The sequence below is a fragment of the Lissotriton helveticus genome, chromosome 4_1, assembly GCF_964261635.1.
Source record: "Lissotriton helveticus chromosome 4_1, aLisHel1.1, whole genome shotgun sequence".
In the NCBI taxonomy this organism is placed as follows: domain Eukaryota; kingdom Metazoa; phylum Chordata; class Amphibia; order Caudata; family Salamandridae; genus Lissotriton; species Lissotriton helveticus.
Genome location: NC_136063.1, coordinates 437,343,112 through 437,368,127, shown reverse-complemented (window position 1 = coordinate 437,368,127; position 25,016 = coordinate 437,343,112).

The following is a 25,016-nucleotide window of genomic DNA, read 5'->3' as shown; positions in this document are numbered from 1 at the left end:
GTTTTTATTACTAATAATTGAACCACATGTCATTTCTAGCATCTGGGGAAGCTTGCCTATGTGCTTCTACTAACAGTGACCCGAATGTCTAAAAATGGCCGCCGAAAACGCGGGAACTCGTCAGCGCATGCGTCTGCCACATCCACGTGGTGTGACGTATCTATGCTTTGGTGGGAATTTCTTTGCAGCTGCGTATTAGAATTAAAATGGCTGCTTCATGTTCACATACTAAAGCATCTGCTGCTGCTTTAACTAAACTTTGTTCGTTCTGCTTATCTTTTAATGCTGTAGTTAAAATAAAATAATGGGAATAGAGTAGAGATAAGTGGTATACAGTGCATTCATTTATTGCTTTGTTCTAAATTGTTTCTCTTTGACTTTGCTGTTAGCTCGTATTTGGGCCTGAAGAATGATTTGTAATGCCATATTGAAGCCACGACTGCGCATGAGCCAAAATACCAAGAGTCCTCGAGCAGTGGCATTGAACTAATGCCAATGACAGTCTTGCCTGCAATGCGCCTGGGAACTCGACCCCGTGAACTTCCAAGAGGAATATAACTTGCAAAATTGTTTTAACATTGTATAAATTGAAACTAATATTGCTGGGTGGAATAAAAAGCTTGGGAAAGTAAATTATGGGCGGGAACATTGATCATTATTTTGAATGAAGATGATCTCATAACTGGAATGGTGTGATGACCTCTCCTCGTCTTTTGACCAATCAAATCAAGGGAATACATGGATTAGCAACACTGGGGGGTGGTACATTGCCCTGGAAAATAGTATAACCTAGGGAGGCTTAGCTAGTTAGTTTGTCCGACTTGTCCAAGTAGCTGACCTGTCACTGACCCAACGCATACTATAGGAGATCGAGAGCAGAGGTGCTGGCGGAGCACTCTGTCAGAAGAATCGGGAATTGCTGAGGGAGAAGAATCGATAACCCAATAGGGGTCCGACTGTTAGCCACAGAGAGGGGTGTGACTCCGGCGTTGCACTTAGCTGAGGGTATCTGTCCTGACCTGCATCGGTCCTGTCCTGATCCATGGATGTATGACGTTACAACGCATGCTTTTACATCGCATGCCTTTACAACGTGGTTTTTACATCGCATACCATTACAACGCATAGCGCTTTTGGGTGTTGGATAGTGAATAGTTTAATTTACTATTCCAACTCCAGTCATCGTGGACACTATGGAAGGTTATTGGATAGTAAATTAACCTATTCCCTATCCTAGAGCGCCCCCCAGCGCAATGCGTTGTAATAGTTTGCGTTGTAATGACCGCGTTGTAATGGTAGTGCGTTGTAAAAGTTTCGTTGTAAGTGATGTTTCCCCTGATCCACACCTGTTTGTCCTTATCTGCACCTGTTTTATCCTGTTGGCACCTGAACTATTGGGAGTCCTGTTTCTTTGTCCCAGCCTGTGGCCAGGGTTGGTCTTCACCCCATTCTAGGTAAATATAAATCTGTGTGGGTATGTCATTGTATTGTTTCCCTTTCTCACCCTTCCCAGGTATCAATGTCTAAAAGAAATTTCAAAATATTTCTACACATTATTGCATTAGTCATTATTTTCCTAATTGAAAGGGCTTTAACTGAGCTTGTATGGACTCTGACATTTAAGACTTTGTATAGATAAAGAGTTTAAACTTTCCCCGAGTCTGGTTATTTTATGAAGGTAGATGTTATTTTTCTACCTATTATTCTAACACTCTTGATCCCTTAGGACTTTAAATACAGGTGACAAGGATTGGTAAGTCAAGATGTATAGGTATAAGTATAAGTCCTAAAGTGAATAAAAACCTGAGAGGCAAATGACAAGGCCGTATTACCTGTTCAATGTGTGTATGTTTATGGGCCCAGGTGAGTATGGTAATTGAGCAGGTAACTCCGCGCGCTATCATGTTGACATTGACCTCCCCATGAAGGGGTACTCTCCCTCTCCAGGTTAGTACTTCTTCACCCTGTCACCCTGCACTCACTATTGATGTTTCGACCAGGCATCTGCTGGAACCACTTACCAGAAATGACCAAGAGGGTGATAAAATTGCCTTTCAGTCCTTCCACCGATCCAGATGGTCAGAGGTTTCATTATCTCTGAAAAGCTACCATCCAACATCAGCCTGGTTAGAGAAGTCCTGCTTTTGTGGCTTCAGTGAAGTGCCCTAATTGAGAATGTTTCATTCCTTGAGGATGGTGTAGATTGCGGCATATTGACACTCGTTCACCCTAGAGACACGATAAAAGCAGTATTAATTGCACTGTGAAGGGATCAGTAGTGTCTGGCAAAGTGTTATTCTACTATGCTAAGTTCTATCCTTTTATTCTCAGGCCCCTGTGTTAACATGTACATGGAGTTTAATTTTCCAATTTCTTCCATTCTGAGAGTATGTTGACTACACTAGGTCTGCGTATGGTGCCCAGCACTCAGGATCTTAGAAGAGAACTGCATCAGCAGTTTGGATTAGCAGTAAGACACGGAAAGGTATTACTGGGAGCTAATGTTGATACTGGGAGTTATTTTAGAATGTTACAATGCCAAGGGGAAGTAAGCAATATTACGTGGCCCTCCCATCTGATGTGAGAACGTGGTGTTGAGATGTGGTCAAAGTGTAAAAATCTGTGATTGATGGCAGTGAGGACTAAGTATTTCATGTGTGGAGGGGTCTTGTGTTGTTAAATGTGTGTCAGTCATAGTGTTTGGGGCTGGAATATGTGGATTCTGAATTGCATGTTATGTTTTTGGACAATGTGTGTTAGAGTATGTAAACATGCAAGTGTAGGGTGTTGTGTGCATGTGGGTGGAGGTTCAAGTTTATGTCGTATGTGACTGGGGTTTGTTTCATTGATGACGAATGTGTACATTTTGTTATGTTGTATTTTGCACTATTGCGATGTGGGTCTAATGTCAGCATGATTGGTGATTATGATCTTTCTGACAAGAAGTGTTAAGATGTGATGGGTTATTTGATGGATGACCTTCTTGAGTGTCTGATCATGGTTACGTAAAACTTGTGTGGGAGGGGACTTTCCCTTTAAAAGGGCTTGCGTTCAGTGGTCTGTAGTTGAGTCATGGAGGGGTTCAAGACAGTTCCAGAGATTCACAACCTGAAGAAAAACCGGTAATTCCTATTACGGTTTGAAACATGTAGACCCACCACATATTCTCCAGATACACTTGGTCATAACTAAACCTCTAATTGTATCGACACTTATATTTTACTATTGTCCAGTAGTCTTAAGAATAAAGTTTTTTCATACAAGTCATACCAGGACAACTTTTAACTCACTTACTTCTTTTTCACATTCATCACTCACATACCAGCTCCACTGTAGTTCAGGTGTTGAAGCACACCTTGATGGCACTCGGCCATCAAGGTGGCCCCGATGATGAAGCATGTCACCGACCAGGTCGGTGAGTGAGGGGTTATTAATAAACAAAGAAGGACTTTCTTCTCTTTGATAGTGAACCATCCCGCAGAATTCGCTCTCTGAGCATTTTTTCTGGTGGTACTCCTTACTTTTGTTAATTTAGATTATTTGATGGATGACCTTCTTGAGTGTCTGATCATGGTTACGTAAAACTTGTGTGGGAGGGGACTTTCCCTTTAAAAGGGCTTGCGTTCAGTGGTCTGTAGTTGAGTCATGGAGGGGTTCAAGACAGTTCCAGAGATTCACAACCTGGAAGGACGAACACGTATCTCCATTTCAGTTGTTCCAGAAGAGGGGGTTGTCGAAGAACAGTGCATTGTTGATTCTGCTTAGCAGTGTCTTTATTTAAGGAGCTTGGAATAAAGAAATTAATGTTTGCTAACCTAGTAAACATTTTGAGTGATGCATAGGGGTTTGAATTTAACTCTTTGAGTGACCAACTGTAGCAAGGGTTGTAGAGATGATAAAGCCATGTTTCATCTACTTTGTTTAAAAAAAATATTCATTTTATTAAACATACATCGGTTGCAGTGTACAGTATAACATCAGCGGGCGTCTTGAGGTATAAATACAGGAGCCTTCATGTATAGATCTGTAGTCCATTGGTACAACAGTGGTTCCGGATCTAGCCTCGCTAACCGTATTAATCATGAATGACCCTTCCCCACCTATCATCAAGTGCGTATCCTCCCTCCCTTTCTCCCTCAAAAAGTCCCTGTATGGCTCCCATTGGTGCCAAACTTTCTCCCATTTTCTCGGACAGCCCCTGCTCTCATATACTATCTTTTCAGCTGCGCTACACCAATCAACCATTAACCCACTCTTGGGGGAAGGGTGGCACCCCACGCTTTGGCAAATAATGTTCCTCTTGGCCACCATTGCTTCCACTAATAGCCAGATTTTCTGATATTTCAGCCATGTCTGCTCCCCTGTTACACATAGTATATGACATCTGGCATTTATAGGAATTTCCTGCCCAAGGACCTCTGACATTACCCGTATTACATTTCCCTAATATTGTTGTATAGCTAGAAACTCACAGATGATGTGGAAAAAGGCACCTGGTTGATCACAGCCCGTATACAACGATCTGTATGAGTGTGCCCTAACTTGTGCATGATTATGCTAGTGGAGTAGGACCTATGGAGAATTCTTAACTGTATAAGCCTAAATCTCGCTCTGATTGCTACCTTCCTTGAGCTCTGCATGGCCTCTGCCCAATCATCATCTTCTAGTAGGCCAATATCAGTCCCCCAGGCCTCTTGTGGGGTCCTCAGCGGGTTGGGCGAATTTACTACTGCCATTAGAAAGCAGAAAACATATGTAACATTAAATTGCATAGAAAATAATTACATACATTTTAATTCTATACATCACTTTTAATATTTATTAATGCACATGAAATATATTTTTTCTTCATTTGGGAATACATTTTTTAAATTTAAGTTTCAGAAAAATAATTTACATTTATTTAATATATATTGCCATTAATTAAGGTTTTAATTCAAAATCAATTTAATAATGTGGTAGCATTTTTTATATTTTGTTCAACTTTTAAAGTAAACATGTAAAATACATTTACATTACTATTTACCATAAAACTTTACCATAAAATTATTTTAAATATTTATTTGGGAGTTAAACACATTTTTTAATATTCTGCATACTTCACCAAAGGAAAACTCTGCAGTAAGATGGAGATCACTGCATGGAAAGGTATAGTGAAAAAGAGTAAACATTGTTTAACTCGAAAAGAAATATAAAAAATATTTGTTTACTAAATATTAAGGTAAATTAATTTTCTATATTTACTTTAAATGTAGAACATAACAGAAAAATGCTACTGCACTGTTGGGTTTAACACTTTAATTAATGAAAATAAATTTTAAAAATACATATTTTGGGAAGTTTACATTCGGTAATTCATTTTCACATGAATCTTTTTTTAAATATGCAATAATAATTAATAAAAGAATTAATTTCATTAAATGTAATTATGTTCAATAAAAAGTAATTCAGTAAACAAAGAGAACGAGCTCGAAACTAAGCTTTTAACATCGCAATCATTCGGGCCATTTGCAAAAATTTACTGCCACCATATGTTTTAAATAAAAAATAGGTTATGCAATATTTTAGCATCAAGCAATAAATATGTGATATTTTATATTTTTTAACATTAATTTACACATATTTATTTTAAACAATGTAACTTATTTTAACATTATTTCCTTTGGAGGTTTATTTTAATTCCCATGCTCCATTATTTTCTACGGGAGGGTGTTGCAGTGCCAGTGGTTGGCCATGTGTATTATTGGACTTACTATAAAAGTGTAAGTTACTACAAAGAGTAAATTACAAAACAAAATGGAAGTTACATGTGTCAGTTAGTGCAAAGTGTGAGGTACTAGACACATGTTCCAAGCTCCAAAAATTCGTTATTTGGTCTTTCACAACCATAAAGCACACTACTAAAATTGCAAAAGTTAAAACAGTGTTTCCGAAACTTTTTTCTCTTTTAAATTTTTACAATGTTAGTGCAAATTTCTATCACATTTATAAACTTGTTCTCATTTTTTAATGTCCATTTCTCGTAAAAGGTCATCTATCTAGGCTTAGAGCTTCACCCCATGGCAAAATCAGGTTGTTTAATATTCCCCCCGTCTAGCAGCATACTACTAAAAAATTTATACAATATGTCATATGCAGAAATTAAAACAATTTCGTAACAGTTAATTCATTTTTAAATGTTTACAATGTTAGTGCAGACTTCCATCTCTTTTGTAGACTTATTCGCTTATATGGTATCCACTTTTCGTATAGAGTTGTCGATCAAAGTTGAAAACTTCACCCCTCGGTAGATTAGGATGTTTGGTGATCCCCCCATCCAACATGTTACAGTCTGCCTACAGGTGTGAATGTTAAGATTGTTTAAAATTGGTTTTAAAAGCATCCTTTTTGCGTCTTTAACTGTGGGGCAGACACACATCATATGACATATGGATTCTTTATTGTATCCACATAGGCGACAATTTGCGTTTTGATGTTTACCTTAGTTTCGTGGTCTCTTAACCGATACAGCGTAAAGCTCTTTTTTGTGCGAGTCGAAAATGTGCTGCTAGATAAGCTTGTGGTTTGAGTTGTAGGTAACAATTTATCACCGTACATGAGTGCCGACGTTTTGCCAGTGTGCTTTTATCTTCCAAGAGGGACAGTTTCTTTTCGGTGGCATTGCATACTCTGTTAAATGCCACTCTTTCTGTCTTACTGTCCCATACCTCCTGGATTTCTAATTCTGCCAGAGCTAATCTTAAATATTCACCGCATGAATACAGGAATTTCTGATTAAACTGGGCCTTTATTTCTGTCCAACATAAACTGTTCAGGGATCCAGGTTCCAAAGAATGAAGTTTCCTGCACAGTTTCATGAAAATAGATTTTCTCTGGTATTTCTGATTTTGGAGACCGAATTCCAAGTGGATCTGTGCTGGTGACGCAGCTTTGGGAAGGTTGAAAACGGCTTTGTACACCTTTGTCTGAAGCTCATTTAGAATATCAATTTCCCGGCCATGCCATATTTCTAAGCCGTATGCCAGTGTGGGGAGTAATTGTGCTGCCATTACTTTCAAAATATGGCTATAGGAAGAACAACTTGATTTCTGCTGCAGCTTTTTATATGCAAAAATTAACGTTTGAGCTTTTGCTTTTATTGTTCTTTTCTGTTCGGTGAAGGACATACATCGACCCAAATTGATGCCCAGATATTTATAAGAGCCATCTTCCTCTATTTGTTCACCCTTTGCAAACCACCTAAATTTTACGGGTCTGGGGCCCGCTAGTTGCACCACCTTAGTTTTTTTCTTATTTAACTCCAGTCCTTGCTGGTCAAAATAGATTATCAGATGGTTAATGACTCTTTGTAACCCAATTGGGGTTTGGCTCATGACCACTATGTCATCCGCATATTGCAGGAACTGTATTTGGTCGTCTGCCAATTTTGGTGAATGGCCATTTATTTTTAACAGATGGGTATGCAGGTTGGCAAGGTACAGATTGAATAAGCTTGGGGCCAGGACACAACCCTGTTTCAGGCCGTTGGTTATATTTCAATTTCAATTTCAATAGATCTTAATTCGGTATTTAAAAAATACCATAAAAGTACATGATAAACTGTTAAAAATCCATAAAATACAATTCATGTGCCCGTAATTAAACAATTGACAAAAACTGCATTCAACACCGCCCTCTTGAGTTCCTTAGCCTTATAGAAAACCTTGATAAAATTCATAATACAAAACAGAGTATGAGGATCATTGGCCCTTTGCAAAAACAGTAAAGCGAGCGTGGCGTGTTTAAACTTTGCCTGTTTTAAAATTCCTACTAAAAAACTACGCCTAGGTAAAGTGTAAAATGAACATAAAAGTACAAAATGAAGGGTATCCTGCGGAGACCTATTGTCGCAGCCGCAGGTACCCTTCTGCTCAACCGTTGAGGTAAAACCTGGTGGACCAGCCAGTATGTGATGTAAAAGGTTGAGCCTAAAACGGTTCATTAAAAATCTGTCCTGTGCATTGGGTATGAGGGCGAGATAAGGTTCCATTCCTTCCTCTGTTTTCAATAATCTATAAGCACCAACTGTGGATTTACGTTCTTCTACAGCGGCCCTACGTGAGGCTGCCCATTCCCCCCAAAATGTTTTGACTCTCAGTTTGTCATGGGGGGGTGATTTCATTGGGGTTAATAAAAAGATTCTTGCAACCAATTCCTTCGAATATGCCCTTCACATATTTTAACCAGGGAATACTCATTCCTTTGTCCCTTTTCAGGCAGTCTGTAATAATTTGTCTGCTTAGATCTGCCTTGGTCTTAGTCCAGATCTTCAGCCTGGCTATGAGAGGTCTAACCTTTATTAGGTCCTCAATGTATGCCCCTCCTAATTCCTCGTGAATGATATAGGCGTGGATACTTTGCGGGGTTTTGAGTACCTTTCTAAAGTATTTATTTTCCTCTGCCTGTAGCTGCTGGGTATTTGCAAAACCCCAAACTTCTGACCAATATGCCACTTTAGAGCAACAAATCGATCTATATAAGTTCATAACTTGTTCGGGGGACCACCTTACCAGCCTGCGTCCGTAGTTCATTATCGCCCTGGTCGAGGACACCAGTTTCGAGCGTCGCTCTTCCACTAGAAGTTTGAAGTTTAAAAACCCATCAAATAACAGGCCTAGATAGGAAAAGGACTGAACCTGCCCTAGTTTGTGAGTGCCTATCTTGTAAGAAAACTTCTTGCAGGGTTTGGTCCCTGTCAGCATAACGTAGGACTTCTCCAAACTTGCAGATAAGTCTACTGTGTTCTTAAAGCTGACAAAACCGTCAATCAAACTCTCAAGTCCTTTAGGGGTACGGGCTAAAAGCACCGCATCTTCCGCGTATAACAGGTCCGAGACAGGGCGTGAACCTACTTGGGGGGAATCTACTCCTAGTTTGCCTAATTCCATGACTAAATTATTAATATATAAGGAGAACAGAAATGGGGCTAAAATACAACCCTGCCTGACCCCACTGTTACATGGAAAAGATAATGTGGTACCCCCTTCCGAGTTGAAGCGCACTTTAGCAGAGGTATTCCAATGCAGTGCATTCAATATATTAACTATATCCTGTTCAACCCCTAATCTAATCATCAGGGCCCACAGGTTCTCTCTGTTAACATGATCGAAAGCAGCAGAGAGATCCATAAACCCTAGGTATACTGCCTCATTACTGGCTAGGGTGTATTTAGCGACCAGGAGATAGAGGTTCAAGCATTGATCCGTTGTTGACCTTCCCTCCCTGAACCCGTATTGCGTATCAGTAATAATTTGGTGTGCATCAGCCCACTCCGTGAGGTGATTGAGGACCACACGACCCAACACTTTCGCTGTTACGTCGATCAGGGATATCGGTCGGTAACATTGGGGATTGTCCCTATTCCCTTTTTTAAAGATGGGGACTATTATTGCTGTCGACCAAGAATGCGGGAGACCAGATGCGACCGCCACGTTTAGAACCCTCGTGAGGATGAGGGCCCACAGCTCCACCTTACTTAGGTAAATGTCAGGGGGTATACCATCTGGCCCGGCGCTTTATTTTTGGTTAAACTCTGAATGGCCCCTACTACTTCCTCCAGTGTAAACTCAATCCTAGCTACCCACGAGAGCCCGACCCATCATCCTCGCTATTTTCAGCAGTATGGTTATATAAGTTTTTAAAATGGTTATGACATTGTTCTGGAAGAATATTGTTGCAAATTTCTGGGGCGTTAGTGTCCTGGAAACATGGTTTATTTATAATTTTCCAGAACTCTGTCAGATCCCTTCTGTCTGCTGCCTCCCTTAAGTCCTCCCAGGCTTGAGATTGGAGGGAGTGTTTCCTACATTTTAGTGCCTTTTTATATGCGAGCCTACATTGTGCAATACGTGACTTGTCCCGGGGTAGGGTTTTCAGGCTAGATTTCAGCTCTTTGTGTGCCCGAAAGCAGTCCTTATCGAACCATCTGGGGATGGTGTTTGCTCTCACTTTCTTAGTGGTCTTTAATAGTCCGTCAATTAGGTGCGCCATATCCTCAAATGCTTTAACAACAGCAACACTTCTGGAGGACAGACCTTTTAACTCCAACGCTAGGGGGTTATGGTCACTGAATGTACTCCATTCAATGTCTGCCCCTCTAATCCAGGCTTTAAATAGCCTGGAGAACACAATATAGTCAATGAAGGAACGACATCCTCTGCCCTTAAATATGGGGTTGATCTCAACTCCACTTCCCAATGCCACAAGGTCAATAGTGTGAACAAGGGCATAGCTTTTCAAAACCCTATCCAATTCCATCCCCTCGGGGAATGCAGGAAGTGCGGGCCATTCTCCACCGTGCAACGGGACCAATCCTCATTAACAGGTCTCAGGGTCGGGCACAGGTGTCAATTAAAGTCGCCTGCTAGAACCACAAGCGGCGCTACCGCGCTCTTCCTTGAGGCAGTCTCAACATTTAGACAGGTGTCCAATTCTCTTATTGTGGATACCTTCCCATTGGCTCCCACTGCGTTATACAAGTTGATCAGGATGATGTTTAACTCATTTGTGTATAACCCAAGGGCCTGCATATTGTGTGATGACCAATTTAAGTTGGTCCACACTCCTTCCACCTGTAGATCCACGTATGTGATCAAAACTCCCATGGCTCTCCCCGAGGGTGACTTCTGGGCGGGCACCAAAAAACACTTATACCCCGCTAGATAAAAAGGGTTGCAGTCAATCACCCAGGTTTCCTGCAAACAGATTACCTGAAACCTGGTGATATATTGCTTCCAGTCCTGACTATCTAATTTCGCTGCTAGTCCTGCTGTATTCCATGATAGCAACTTTAACCCCTCCTGCGTTTGTGTTACTCTTGACGGGAGTGTGGCCGGGTTATTGTTTTCTATCCCATCGCTATTCGGGACTTCCTTGGGCCTAGGGGGGTTGTGTAAGTTCGCCAGGTGCTGAGGGCGTGAGGGGACAAGGTCCAACCCAGTTGTTTCCATACTAACTGGGGGCCTAACTAGTAGACCATCACTGGTCCCGCCCGTCAACTCTAAGACTGTGCCTGATGAATCAGTCAGTGAGGGATAATGGGATGTGGTTATGGTCTGGGCAATGTGGGGGGAGGAACCTTTTTCCCCGCATTATCTCTTGGGGGAGGCTCTATCACTCAGTATTCAATCGAACTCCTCCAAGGACATTAGGGGATTGAATCTATTCTTCAGGTTCAGTGCTCCTTGGTTCGTGAGGGGCGCATATGGGAGTGGGCGACAAAACCTAACCAAGTTACTATCACTTCTACTTCACCAGACGGGATCTAGGCCCGGGCTGCGGGTACCCCTTGAATAAAAGGAACTTAAGGGCATGGATCTGATGTTACTGGAATAGCTAGTCAGTCCCCACCTTAATATTTGATCGACAATGTGGTGGTTCCTAAAGTTTACCACCACGCCATCGCCAATGGTATCCTTGGGCCTGTTCACCAGCCAGCTCACCCTACGGACCAACAAAATTTCCCCCTGTTCATTTCCTGCTAGCGGCCTATGCTTATTCAGCAAGAACAAGCTTTTATTCTTAAGCTCGTCATAGGCCTCTGTTTGATCTGGCTTCTACTCCGGAACCCCCATTAGTATGATTACGTATGGTGCTGCTTTGGGGGGTATATTTATACAGGGTAGAGGATTGATGGTTACCATGGGGGGTGGCCCTTCTGCTTGGCGCCGAGATGGGGATTCGAGTGAGGGCTGCCTATGTACAATGGCTTGATGAGTGCCTTTCGTTGCACCGGGGATGACCTCGCCTGAGCTTGTAGTGTGACCATTAGGAGCCTGGCTAGTATGTGACCGCTGGGGACCTGGGGGCTGTAAAGGGCGTATGGCGGTGGTAGTTTGTCCTTTTGGGGAATTACTAGATAGTGCCGCGGCCGGGTTTGTGGTAATAGCCTCCGCTGTTGTGGTACTGGTTGGTAGGGGCAATGTTTGTTTTTTACCAGGGTTACTACCTTGTCTAGCCTGCTAAAAATGTATTTCATTTGAGTGTTAATAAGCTGCTCAAAATGAGTCTGCAGGTCACTAATGATTTGGGCTACCCACGTCGGGGGAACTTGTGTATGTGGCTCGCTCCCTTCTATGTATCCCTGCAGCTGCATTGGGCTTTTCAATCAAAGCCTCGATGGGTTTACGCCTCTTCTGCCTTGGTTTCTTGGTGCTAATCTACTTTTTCTTTCCGGTTTGTGCCGTCTCCCCCATTATATGTATCTCTGGGTCGTTAATGGTCACCAACTGAGCACAAGGAATGTCAGTTAACTCAGAATCTGGCAGAGTGTTTAGTGGGGTTAGAGAAGCTTCTATCTCAAAACCATGTAGTGAGGGAGTGAGGTCCATTTGCGGGGTTAATGAGAGACGCCTCTCTGTGCGCTCTATTTCGTTAGCGACTGCCCCAATGGCTTTGCGCAACATTCTATCAATTGCGGTTGGATTATCAAGTGTAGGGGGGTTTCCCTTTGATTTAACCAACCAGGCGAGGATCAGATGGTGTGAGCAGAATGTGCTTGGATGACCTTGTTTGTACCGTACTATCCATTATGTATTAGGTCTATGAGGTTGGAGACTTACAACAGTCGCTACTGGGCTGACTTATAAAACTCAAAAAAGGTACAAGACCCACTGTAAAGGCCAATCAAGACCACCCCAGTTAGCCAAACACAACAAGTCTACAACACCCCCTAGTCATAAGCCCGCAACGATCTCAAACAACCCCCCCTATTCCCTTAGTCATATACAAAAGCCTCCCTTTTCACTTACCTACAAGTGGTTCCTGAGTTTGCGCCACAGTTCGAGCAGAAATTCTTAGAGGGGGGGCCCAGCCTAGCCTCTGCCAGCCCCTGATGGCCACAGATGGCCAGCCCTTTGCCCGGGCTTACCCCGGCACAACACGCGCGAGTCCCACGATGTGGGGGCTCCCAGCTGTTTTTGTGCACCACCGGGCGCCGGAACAACGTAGGCGGCGTCCTGGCCACAAGTGCTGCCGGGAATTGTAGTCCCTGGGTGGACGGGAGTAGGTGGGAGCAGCAACACAGGTGACCCGACACTCCGGGAGGCAACTCGGCTGTTACGGCAGCAGCGTCCTCCAAGGGTAAGTGCCCCCTGTTAAATATCCAGTCCCCCGCTTCACCAGGGCTCCCAGCTGTTTTTGAGCACCACCGAGCACCGGAACAACGTAGGCGGCGTCCTGACCGCAAGTGCTGCCGGGAATTGTAGTCCCTGGGTGGGTGGGAGTAGGCAGGAGCATACCCTGCCAACTTATGGCGAACAAAGCGGTACACAAGGGGGTGGTAATGGACAGAGCATCTAAACCAATCAAACACTCACACCCACTCAACAGATCTGGGTTTAATCCATCACCATTCTTTAGCCCACTTTGCCACCCCAGTTAAGACATGGCCATATGCAAATCAGTCTGACCCTGTGCCTCATGGGAACAGTCCAGCCCGAACTGCCAAGCCATGCCTTCCCTGGACCGGAAACAAGCTTCCTAGGACCGGTTTCTGGCATTTCAGCCGTCTTCAGCCAGGCTTGCTTGAATCCAGTGGCAAAGTGAGCAAGGGACTCACTTCTGAGCATACCCTGCCAACTTATGGCGAACAAAGCGGTACAAAAGGGGGTGGTAATGGACGGAGCATCTGAACCAATCAAACACTCACACCCAGTCAACAGATCTGGTTTTAATGCATCATCATTCTTTAGCCCACTCTGCCACCCCAGTTCAGACATGGCCATATGCAAATCAGTCTGACCCTGTGCCTCATGGGAACAGTCCAGCCCGGACTGCGAAGCCATCCCTTCCCTGGACCGGAAACAAGCTTCCTAGGACCTCTTTCTGACATTTCAGCCGTCTTCAGCCAGGCTTGCTTGAATCCAGTGGCAAAGTGCCGCTTTGTTTGCGCTAAGTTGGCAGGGTATGCTCAGACATGAGTCCCTTGCTCACTTTGCCACTGGCTTCAAGATAGCCTGGCTTATGAGGGGTATGAACCCAAAACCGGTCCCACGATGCTTGTTTCCGGTCCAGGGAAGACATGGCTTGGCAGTTCGGGCTGGACTGTTCCCATGAGGCACAGGGTCAGACTGATTTGCATATGGCCATGTCTGAACTGGGGTGGCGGAGCGAGCAAAAGAATGGTGATGGATTAACCCCAGATCAGTTGCCTGGGGGTGAGTGTTTGATTTGTTCAAACTCTCTGTCCATCATCCCCTTTTCTATCGCTTTGTTCGCCCTAAGTTGGCAGGATATGCTCAGACGTGAGGCCCTTGCTCACTTTGCCACTGGATTCAAGATAGCCTGGCTGATGAGGGTTATGAACCCGAAACCGGTCCCAGGATGCTTGTTTCCGGTCCAGGGAAGACATGGCTTGGCAGTTCGGGCTGGACTGTTCCCTTGAGGCACAGGGTCAGACAGATTTGCATATGGCCACGTCTGAACTGGGGTGGCGGAGTGAGCTAAAGAATGGTGATTGATTAAACCCAGATCAGTTGACTGGTGGTGAGTGTTTGATTTGTTCAAACGCTCCGTCCATCATCCCCTTTTGTATCGCTCTACTAAGACAGGGGCCATTTTTAAAGAAGCTTTTAGGGTTGCCTCGAGTCTAGCCTATGTATCTTTTATTTTATTGTTCAAAGCCTCCATAGCACCTGTTAGAAATGTCTCCAATGGGCCGATCATAACACCCTCTGCCACGTTGAGTTTGCGTTTCCCCATGATAAAGATCAGATTACCTGTGCTCTCCTCTTTAATCCAGTGGGATGGAGTAGACACAAATGAAATCCGACTATGCCATAATGTAAACTGGCAAACCACGTGGGGTGGCCCTGCCCGGCCTCTTCCGGTCAATGATGGGCAAGGATATGCCAACCTTTGGCCCGTGCATGTTCTGCGTTGCTGGAGAGAGCGTGGCGCTTTGTAGCGCTCTGTTAACAGTGCTCCTCCCCCTCCACTGGTGTCAGTCCAAGTAAGAGTAGGATTCTGGGACCTGGTGTCCCTCTGTTGATTTTGTGCATTGCAGGAGAGAGTGCAGCATTTTGTACCGCCCTGGTGACAGCACTCCTCCCTCTCTACTGGTGTCAGTCTTGGCAAGAGTAGGATTCTGGGACGTATAGTCCCACTGCTGGTTACCTCTCATTACACGGAATCAGCAAGTTTTCTTTGTATTTTTGACAATAGTAGATAAGAAGGTTTAGTCTGGTACTGAAATGTATTAGCAAATATTATGAATGGACAGACCACCTATTTATTTATATTGTTATTACAAGAGCCACGTAAAAAATTGAAAACTGTAATAGCAGTGGCCACGTAGTGAGCGATAAGAGATTGGTCAAAACAGTTTGATGGGTATTTTGTCACAGAATACATGGTCATGATCTGGTGTGTGCATGGTAGCCCTTGATGCAGCGGGATTACCAGCTTGGGATTATCTCTAAAACACCATACTCACCTGGGCCCATAAAACATTCATACAAATGAGCTGGCAATTCTGTGCTGGCGATCAGGGCTTAAATTTACCTTATATTGTATTATACCTGTACACCATTTCTTAACAATACTTTGTCACCATCGATAGATCAGGTTGCAAGCATAATAGGCATAAATTACATATACCTTTATTTAAATGACCACAGACTCGGAGAGTTTTTAAAACCTTTATCTATGCAATGCTTTTGTGAGTCAAATACCAATACATGTCAAACTTTTTGAAGAGAGATTATGATTTGAGTAAAGGCAAATAAAGACTTATCACATGACGTTGGTACCTGAGATGGGTGGAAAAGGGAATGGTACAAGGACATATCACACAGATTTATATTTACCTAGAATGGGGTGAAGACCAATCCCTGGCCAAGGGCTGGAAAAGGGTGCTCCAGAATAGTCAGGAGCCAGCAGTTCTAGACAGGTGCAGGACAGGACAGGTAACCTCTTCTAAGTGCAGCGCCTGCGTTGCACCCCTTTCTGGTGCTACTCTCAAATCTCCCCTTCTAGATGGACAGGTATGTCTTCTTCAGCGATCTCTCCGTCTCTTCTTTCTCTCCGTCTCTCCTTTCTCGGTCTTCTGTCAGAGTGCTCGAGCAACATCTCTGACTTCTGTGGCCTCCGGCGTCTTCTGCAGCAATGATGGGTTGGTGACAGGTCGATGGCAAGTCTGACAAGTTGGTGACAATAGAACTGCCTGAGCCTACCTTAGTTATACTACACTCTGTGTATGTACCACCCCCAAATGTTTCAATTTTCGTATTTCCTACTGGTGATTGGACAATGGGATGGGGAGAAGTCATCACACCATACTATGTAATGTCAATTCTCTTAGGTTCATTGTTCTATGTTCCCTCCCCTTACTTAATTTCCCATGCTTTATTTTCCCACCCGCATTTCACATTGGGTTTACAACATTGTATACAATTTTTTGTCTTTTGATTCCCCTCTTCGGGTCGAGAGGTGCAGTTCCCAGGTGCATTTTGTGGTCACTGTACATTTGGCAGTGATTCAATATCATTTCGTGAAATTTTCGACATTGAATGCACCTGCGTCCCCCATGACAAGGTGGCGCTGTCAGTCACCCTCCAGGCCCAAATACGAACTAATAATAAAGTTAAAGAAAAACATGTTAGATTACAAATATAAATGAATGCACTGTATACCACTTATTCCTACTCTAATTCCCTTAATTTATTTTAGCTATTGCATTAGCAGTTTAGTAAGACAAGTGAGGTTTAGTTTCAGCATAGCATGTGCATTATCATGTGAGTTTCAAGCTGCCATTTTTAAAAACTACTGCGCAACTGCAAAGATTTCAAACTAAAGCGAAAGACGTCATACTACGTAGATGCAGTAGACGCATGCCCAGTCACTCGGGTTACTGGTTAGTAAAGCACATTTAAAAGCTTCCCCTAGGTAAAGTAAATGTTGTATAGTGCATTTGTTAGTACTTACAAAACATGTTGGTTACATTATTACATAGTCACTCGGGTAACCGGTTAGTAAAGCACATTTAAAAGCTTCCCCTAGGTAAAGTAAATGTTGTGTAGTGCATTTGTTAGTACTTACAAAACATGTTGGTTACATTATTACATATTATTTTGAGAGAATTGAATTCGAGCAAGTTTCTTTAGGTACGAAACCTTGCTCCATCAATCCCCTCTTTGATGGCATTCTATGCCATTACTAATTTCTTAAACCAGATGCCAACATTAGCAATTTCCCATTTCCATTTCTGCTATCACTTTGGAATTTCCCTTTCTCTTTAGAAAACCCTTCATTCTCTTATAAATATCTCCTTTTATTTCTTCAAGTTGAATTTCATCATATTTTCTTTTCTTTCCCTTTTCATTCTCTCCATACCATTTTCTTTTCCTGCAGCATTTGCACCAAACCATTATCGTTAAAACTAATAGTGTTATTCCTATTATTGGCATCAGTATTTAACCTATAATACTTCTCGCTACATTAGAAAACCAAGTACCTATAGAGGAAATACTAGTTGTTAATCTTTTCCGTACACTGTTAACTTCCAGTGGTTTCAATTCTTCTTCCAAATTCGTGATATTTTTGACATACTTCTCAATTTCAACACTTTTGTCAGGTATGTAGGTGCAACAATGTTGCACCTTCAACATTTTACAGACTCCACTCTCTTTTGCCAATAATATATCAAAAGCAAGTCAATTTTGCAAAACCATAAATCTTACCGCAACCAATTCGGTATTGATCAATAAAAATCCTCCAGCAGTGTCAGTAGGTAAGCGATCGGCCACTGTTGATAATTTACAAATTCTTTGTGTATTCTGAATTACTCCCACTGAAGGTATCAATGCACTGAATATATCTCCTACAATTTCTGAAAAACTAGCCCTTTTCTTGTGTGTTAGTCCTCTATTTTCTTCATTGCTCCAGTGATTCTTTTTACATGATACATGACATGACCTCCCCAACCGGCTCAGAAGGTGGCCATGGAGTACCGACGGAGAGAGCGGTGCTTCCCTCGTGTCCTGAGCCGTTGCCAGGCAGGGTGGAGCCCTCTACTTCAACTACAAGGTGACATATAACAACTGCGAGCAAAGGCGACACCTAGTGATTCAGGTGATCTTTTTCCATGTAGCAGATTGTTTGATTCAGAGTCACCTTTTTAAATACACTTCACACCATATTTTTGCAGTGGCATTATCAGATATATAGGTCCTGACGAAAGCAATGGACTCATTAGTCCTGAGATTTGCTGAAACATGTTGACCACCATTACATCTTGGTAAATATTTGTTCAAATTTACCACTGCAATTTTTTAATATTGGTGGAGCGAGCATTAAACAGAATAAACTTTTTTTCCTGCTCTCTCACCCAATTTTACTTTCACTGAGCACTTTTCTTGACTTGCACTGCAATCAGTCACTCTCCCTTTTTTCCATTGATGAGTGGCCTGTGACACTCTACACCATATTGGTCACCACTAGGTTTATAAGAGGTGATAACATCTTACCCTCCATCTGAAACCAGTGGTGTACCTTTTATATGGTCAACAGGAATCCCAAATGATGAAGGGTGGTTCCGAGTGGTGACTGATGGGTATCTTGTTAAAGTTACACAGGGTACCTACCAATGTTTTTCTTTGTTCTATGTAGGGGTTAGCACTGACTTCTTTAGTTTAATATGCCACATTTAGACATTCAGTTTAGACCCATAGACACTTTTTGTGCTTCATACATTATTACATAGTCACTCGGGTCACCGGTTAGTAAAGCACATTTAAAAGCTTCCCCTAGGTAAAGTAAATGTTGTGTAGTGCATTTGTTAGTACTTACAAAACATGTTGGTTACATTATTACATATTATTTCGAGAGAATTGAATTCGAGCAAGTTTCTTTAGGTACGAAACCTTGCTCCATCAATCCCCTCTTTGATGGCATTGTATGCCATTACTAATTTCTTAAACCAGATGCCAACATTAGCAATTTCCCATTTCCATTTCTGCTATTACTTTGGAATTTCCCTTTCTCTTTAGAAAACCCTTCATTCTCTTATAAATATCTCCTTTTATTTCTTCAAGTTGAATTTCATCATATTTTCTTTTCTTTCCCTTTTCATCATTTTATCTGAGGTTTCGGTTTAGTAGCCCTTCTATGGAAATCATGTCTCCTATTCTCTACTAAATTCAAAAATACCTTTTCTTCTTCATGTAACTTACAATTTAGATTATGCTTATGTGCTTCAGCTATATCTATGGTTTTCATCGTAAGAAGATATTCACCCATGAATTGTGAATCTCTACTACTAAGGACAGGGTTCATGTTTTTCCATAAAGGAATTTCTGGAAAAATCACATCTACATTAGAATAATCTATTGTAACTTTACAGTTCTGCAAAATAACCTAGCTAAAATATTACATGAGATACCGTATGTCAATGGTAAATGATGATAGGTTACTCCTTCTGCTACAGATGTTGGCATTTTCATGTACACATACCAATCACTAAGTTCCATGGTTTCTACATAATGTACTAACAGGTTTGGGAAAACATCTGAATCTGTATTATTTTTAAATATACTGTGATGTAAATCTGTCTCATCTGGTGCTTCTAATTTTACTCTTGCTTTATGTTATCTACCTTTCCATGTGCAGTAGTGTTATTCTGTTTACTTTCGGTCATTAAGTAGGGAATGGCTATTGTCAGTACTGACCATACTATAAGTAATAAAAATATGCTACATATACACAATTTACAGCATTTTTCTACACAATTCCGTTTCGATTTTCCAGCAACTCTTCCATCAGCCATTTTGAACTAGGAAGATTTCTCCCCTCTTTTTATATTTTATACAGGGTACAACCTAGGGAATTTCATTCCTCCAAGTTGGTCTTCATCTATTCGATCAACATTTAATTATTCATCACTTTCTTCATTTATTTCCAGATTCTCAAAGTCTTCAAGAATTACATATGTCCATTCAGGACCCATGAATTTGTTATTCAGTCTTTGCAATCCTGGACTTCTCCTTCTTGGCTTTTCAGAAGACGGTCCAGATTGACTTGTTACTTCATTTACTTGGTCAGGTTCTTCATCTATAGTCTTTAGGCGATATTTCAGTCTTTTGATAATACTAGGCCAAGTATCACCTTTTCTCAGTCTTTTAACTGTCACTGTTCTTTCAGTCTCTTCAAAAGTTCTTTTGTTTTCGTTGATTTGTGGCACAACTTGAATATTGTCATCTTCTGAATTCCTCTCTATCTGACCTTGTCCAGGGCTTATTACCTTAGCCGTTTCTGCCTGGATGAGTTCTTCTTCTCTATTCTGACCCTGTTCTGGAGTTTGTTTGATTTTACTTTGTTCTCTTTCTTCTTCCTGAACTTGTTTTTCTAATTTCTTGATTGTTTTCTGCCTGGGTGTTTTTTTTAATGCCTATCTGTCCCTCCTCAGACTCACAAGTGTTACTTTTATTTGCTTCTGTCTGAGTACATTGCTCTTTCCTTATCTGGTCCTCCTCAGATTTGATTTGAGCTTTTCTGTAATCTGAGTACGTTCTTCTATTCCTGTCTCATCCTCACCCTCGTCCTGTCTTTCTAAGCGAGTTTGATTTCTTGTTCTTCCAAGTCATCCTGACTAGTGCCTGGTCATTTGATCAGCTACTTCAGAATCTATTGCCTGTGATTCCTCAGCTTTACAACCATCAGCCCTTTCACTCACTTGAGCTTGTTGTGAATCTACTTCGTCAGGTGCTGGTATCCTCCTCGTTCGGCTTGCATGAATCCAATTATGCAAGTCTTCACATTTTACAGCTGTTGTTGTAACCAATATAACCTGATGTGGTTTTCCCCACCTTGGTGCTAGGCACGATTCTCGAGTGTGATCTTTCACTTCTACCCAGTCACCAGAATTCAGATCATGCGCTTGATTCGGCTGCCTGGCAACAGCGTCTTCCCTAACCTGGTGAGAGATAGAACACACTTGGTCAGACAACTCTTTGCAATATTCCAGTACCAAATCATCAGATATATTGAACAGCTTGTGTCCTGGTATACATGCTTGCCTCATTGCCCTTCCCAATTAGTATCTCATGGGGACTTAAGTCTGTATTTGTGTCTGGGATGCTTCTGAGTCCCATCAGGACAAGAGGTAAAGCATCAGGCCACTCCAGTGAAGTGGATGCACACACTTTTCCCAGTCTTGACTTGATTCTGCCATTCAGTTGTTCTACCATTCGAGAATCCTCTGGGCGGTATGCATAGTGCAGTTTCTGTTCAATTTTGAATGATTCACAAATTATTCTAATTATTTCATTATTAAAGTGAGACCCTCTTTCTTATTCAATATTTACTGGTAACATGAATCTAGGAATGAGTTCTCGTAATAGGAGTTTGGCTACTGTCAAGCTGTCATTTCTTCTGGTCGGTATGCCTCCACCCACTTTGAAAAAAAACAAAGAATGACAAGTACATATTTTAATCCTCGACAAGCAGGTAACTGGATGAAATCAATCTGTAGTTTTATAAATGGTCCCTCAGCTTTTCCGATTTTCCCTGTGCAAACTACTGTTTTCCTGCCTGGGTTCATTTGTTGACAAATTAAGCATCTCTGGCAAATACTCTCTGCGACATTCTTGAACCTTGCATTAGCCCAATCTTGTCGAAAGAGTTTAATCATGGCATCTCTGCCTATGTGTGTGTCTCCATTATACATTCTAGTCATTGGTGGAAGCATGCAGTCAGATAACACAGGTCTTCCATCTAAGTAAGTCCACACCCCATCATAAGCTCTTTTTGACAACCTATTTTCTCCCACTCTTCCTTTTCCCTTGTATCTGCTTCATCATGTAATTCTCTCATTTCTTCCCATGTTCCTATGCTCCCAAGTACCATAAGTTGGCAGCTGATTCCACATGCATCAATTTTCTTGTTTTCTTGTTACTGTTTACTGCTATTTTATATTTAGCACAATGTTGGGCAACTTGGTCAGCGTAACGATTCCAAGCTGTCACTTTAACATTTACTGACTGGTGAGCAGCAAACTTGACCACTGCCCCTTCTTTTGGCGCTTGTATTGCTTCAATCAATTCTTTTATGAAATTTCCATTTTTAATAGGGGTTCCTGAAGAAGACATGAAATCCTTCTGCATCTAGAGCTGGCCAAAGTCATGCACAACCCCACAACCATACTGACGGTCAGTGTAAATGGTTACTCTCCAATTTTTCCCAATTTTGCAAGCTTTAATTAAAGCCACCAATTTGGCTATTTGTGCAGACTTGGCTCCTGGTAAATATAATGCTTCGACTATTCCAGTCAATGTGCATACAGCATAAGCAGCGCTCAATCCTCATTCCTCATGGCGCATACACGAGCCATCTACAAACAACTTATGTTCTGCATTCTTTAAAGGCTCTTCCTGTATATCTGGTCGAGGATTGGTAATTAGTTCAGTAACATCAAGGCATTCATGCTCGACTTCATCTTTTACTTCTTCAAAATATGGATCAGGCTATAGAGTTGCGGGGTTTAAGACAGTACATCTGACTATGGTTACATTCTCAGCACCTAATATAACTCGCACATATGTAATCAGCCGACTCGGAGTAAGGTACTGAGATCGAGTTTGTGTTGACAGAATTACGACTGCGTGTGGGACATACACCGTTACAGGGTGTCCTATCACAAGGGATTCACTTTGTTCCAGACTCATGCATCTGGCAGCTACAGCTTTTAGACGTCCTGGCAATGCAGATGCCACCGGCAGAGAAATATGCCACAGGATGTCGCATTAGGCAAAGTCTTTGTGTAAGAACTGAGAGTGCACAGTTATCTCTCACAACACAAAATAATGTAAATTTTTGGGAATATTCTGGCATTCCTAAAGCAGGTGCTTCACACAGACAGGTTTGTAGTTTTATGAAAGCTGTCCTGCTTTCATCATCCCACTCTACTGGATGTTTTGCTCTTTTCTTTGTCATTTGTATCAAAGGTTTGACTGGTACTGCAAATCCCACAATCCACTGCCTGCAATAACCTACAACTCAGAGAAACATCCTTATTTCTTTCTGGTTCTGTGGTAACTGCATATTTCTTATTATTTTTATTCTTTCTGAAGTCATTCTTCTGACTCCTCTTTCTATTTGGTGTCCCAAATATTTAACCTAAGTTGTGCAAAATTGTATTTTTTCTGGCGACACTTTATGTCCCACTTCAGCCAAGTGATTCAATAACGCAATCAATGATACAATAATTTTGTGTTTTTGAGGCAACTGGTAAGTCGTCAATGTATTGCACCAAGACTGACTGTCTGGGCAACACCAGAGATTCAAGACATTTTTTCAAAATTTGGGTAAAAATCGAAGGGCTTTCAGTGTACCTCTGTGGAGTATGATTCCTAACGTAAACATGCTCATCAAATTTGAATGAGAACAAAAATAGGCTATCAGGGTGCAATGGAATAGAGAAAAAGGCATGACACACATCAATTACAGTGAACCATACTGTGTTCCACGGTATCTGATATAAGATTACTGCTGGATTTAGCACTATCGTACAACATGGTACGACAATTTTGTTAATTTTCCTCAAATCTTGGACCACCCTATTTTTGCCGTTAGGCTTCTATATACCAATTATAGGTGAATTACAGGCACTACTCATTATTTCTTTTAGTATGCTCTGCTCAACTAATCGTTCAATCTCTGCTGTAACACCAGCTTTAATTTCCGGGCTCATTTTGTATTGTCGGATATTTGGGTAAACTGCACCTTTCTTTACAGTTACTTTTACTGGGTCTACATTTGCCAATAATCTTACTTCTCTTCCGGTAAAATCCCATACATCAGGATTAACTGTATGTTGGACTTCGTCTGGTAACTCGTTTGGTGTCATCATAGACAATATGTCATTCACTTCTGTTCCCTGTTTAGCTAACATGATATTATATGCTCCGTCTTCATCAGGAGTTTGAATTGCAACACCATCCGGTTTGCAAAATATTGTGCAGTCCATTTTGGACTATAAATGCCTTCCTAGCAAGTTCACGGGGCTTGAGTCGCACACCATGAACTTGTGCATTACCTGGAAATTGCCAATACATACCTTCTTTGGTTCTGTAATGTGGGTCCTAATTTGTTTATTAGAAACGCCCACTACTTGGATCGCTTCTCCCGAGAGGGGTAGGTTTGGGATGTCTGCTGTTCTCACAGCAGAACGAGTAGCACCAGTATCCAATACGAAGGTGATGTCATTGCCTTCCACCTTACCGCCTATATATGGACCTGACTGATCTACTGGCAAGGATGCCCCAAGTACGCACTCCTCTTCCACCCCTCTCAGGCATCGTCATTGGGACTCCGCCTCAAAAAATGAATCCTGCAAAAGAAACTGTGGTGTTATAGAATTTTTCTTACCACTTCCTGCCCGGTATCCGGTGTCCAAACTGTGCTTGGCTTGACTCAAAAAATCTGGCATAGGGGAAGGTGGCAATTGACTGTACAACCTGCTGCGGTTGCCTCATTAACACCTCATTCTGCGTCTGTGGATTTAAATTTTGAGTTTGAACATTATTATTCTGTATAAATTTACACTCGTATTTCCAATGCCCCAATTTTCCACACCTGTGACAGGGAAACTTTTTCTTTGCCTTTTCTTTGCTCATTCGCCCTCTTTATTTGCCCCCACTATTTTCACCTTGTCCTTGACCCTTTCCTGAGTTTTCTGCCTGATTACTTAACTGAAGTTCTTGCTGTTCTGATAATTTAACTTGGGCCCACTTTACTTTTTCTTCTGATTTCTATAGTCCATTGTCATCCCCATAATGCTTTGCATATTTAAGGATTTCGTCGATTGGCTTCGCTTGCCAACATAGCATGTGCTGTTTAATCATTTGCAATATTTCCAACCTCAACCCGGACACAAATCGATACACAAAATGAGTCATGTCTTTGTTTTCAATGTTCTCAACCCCATTGTACTATTTGAACACCTGTAAGAGACGTTCATAATATGCATGTACTGACTAAGCTTT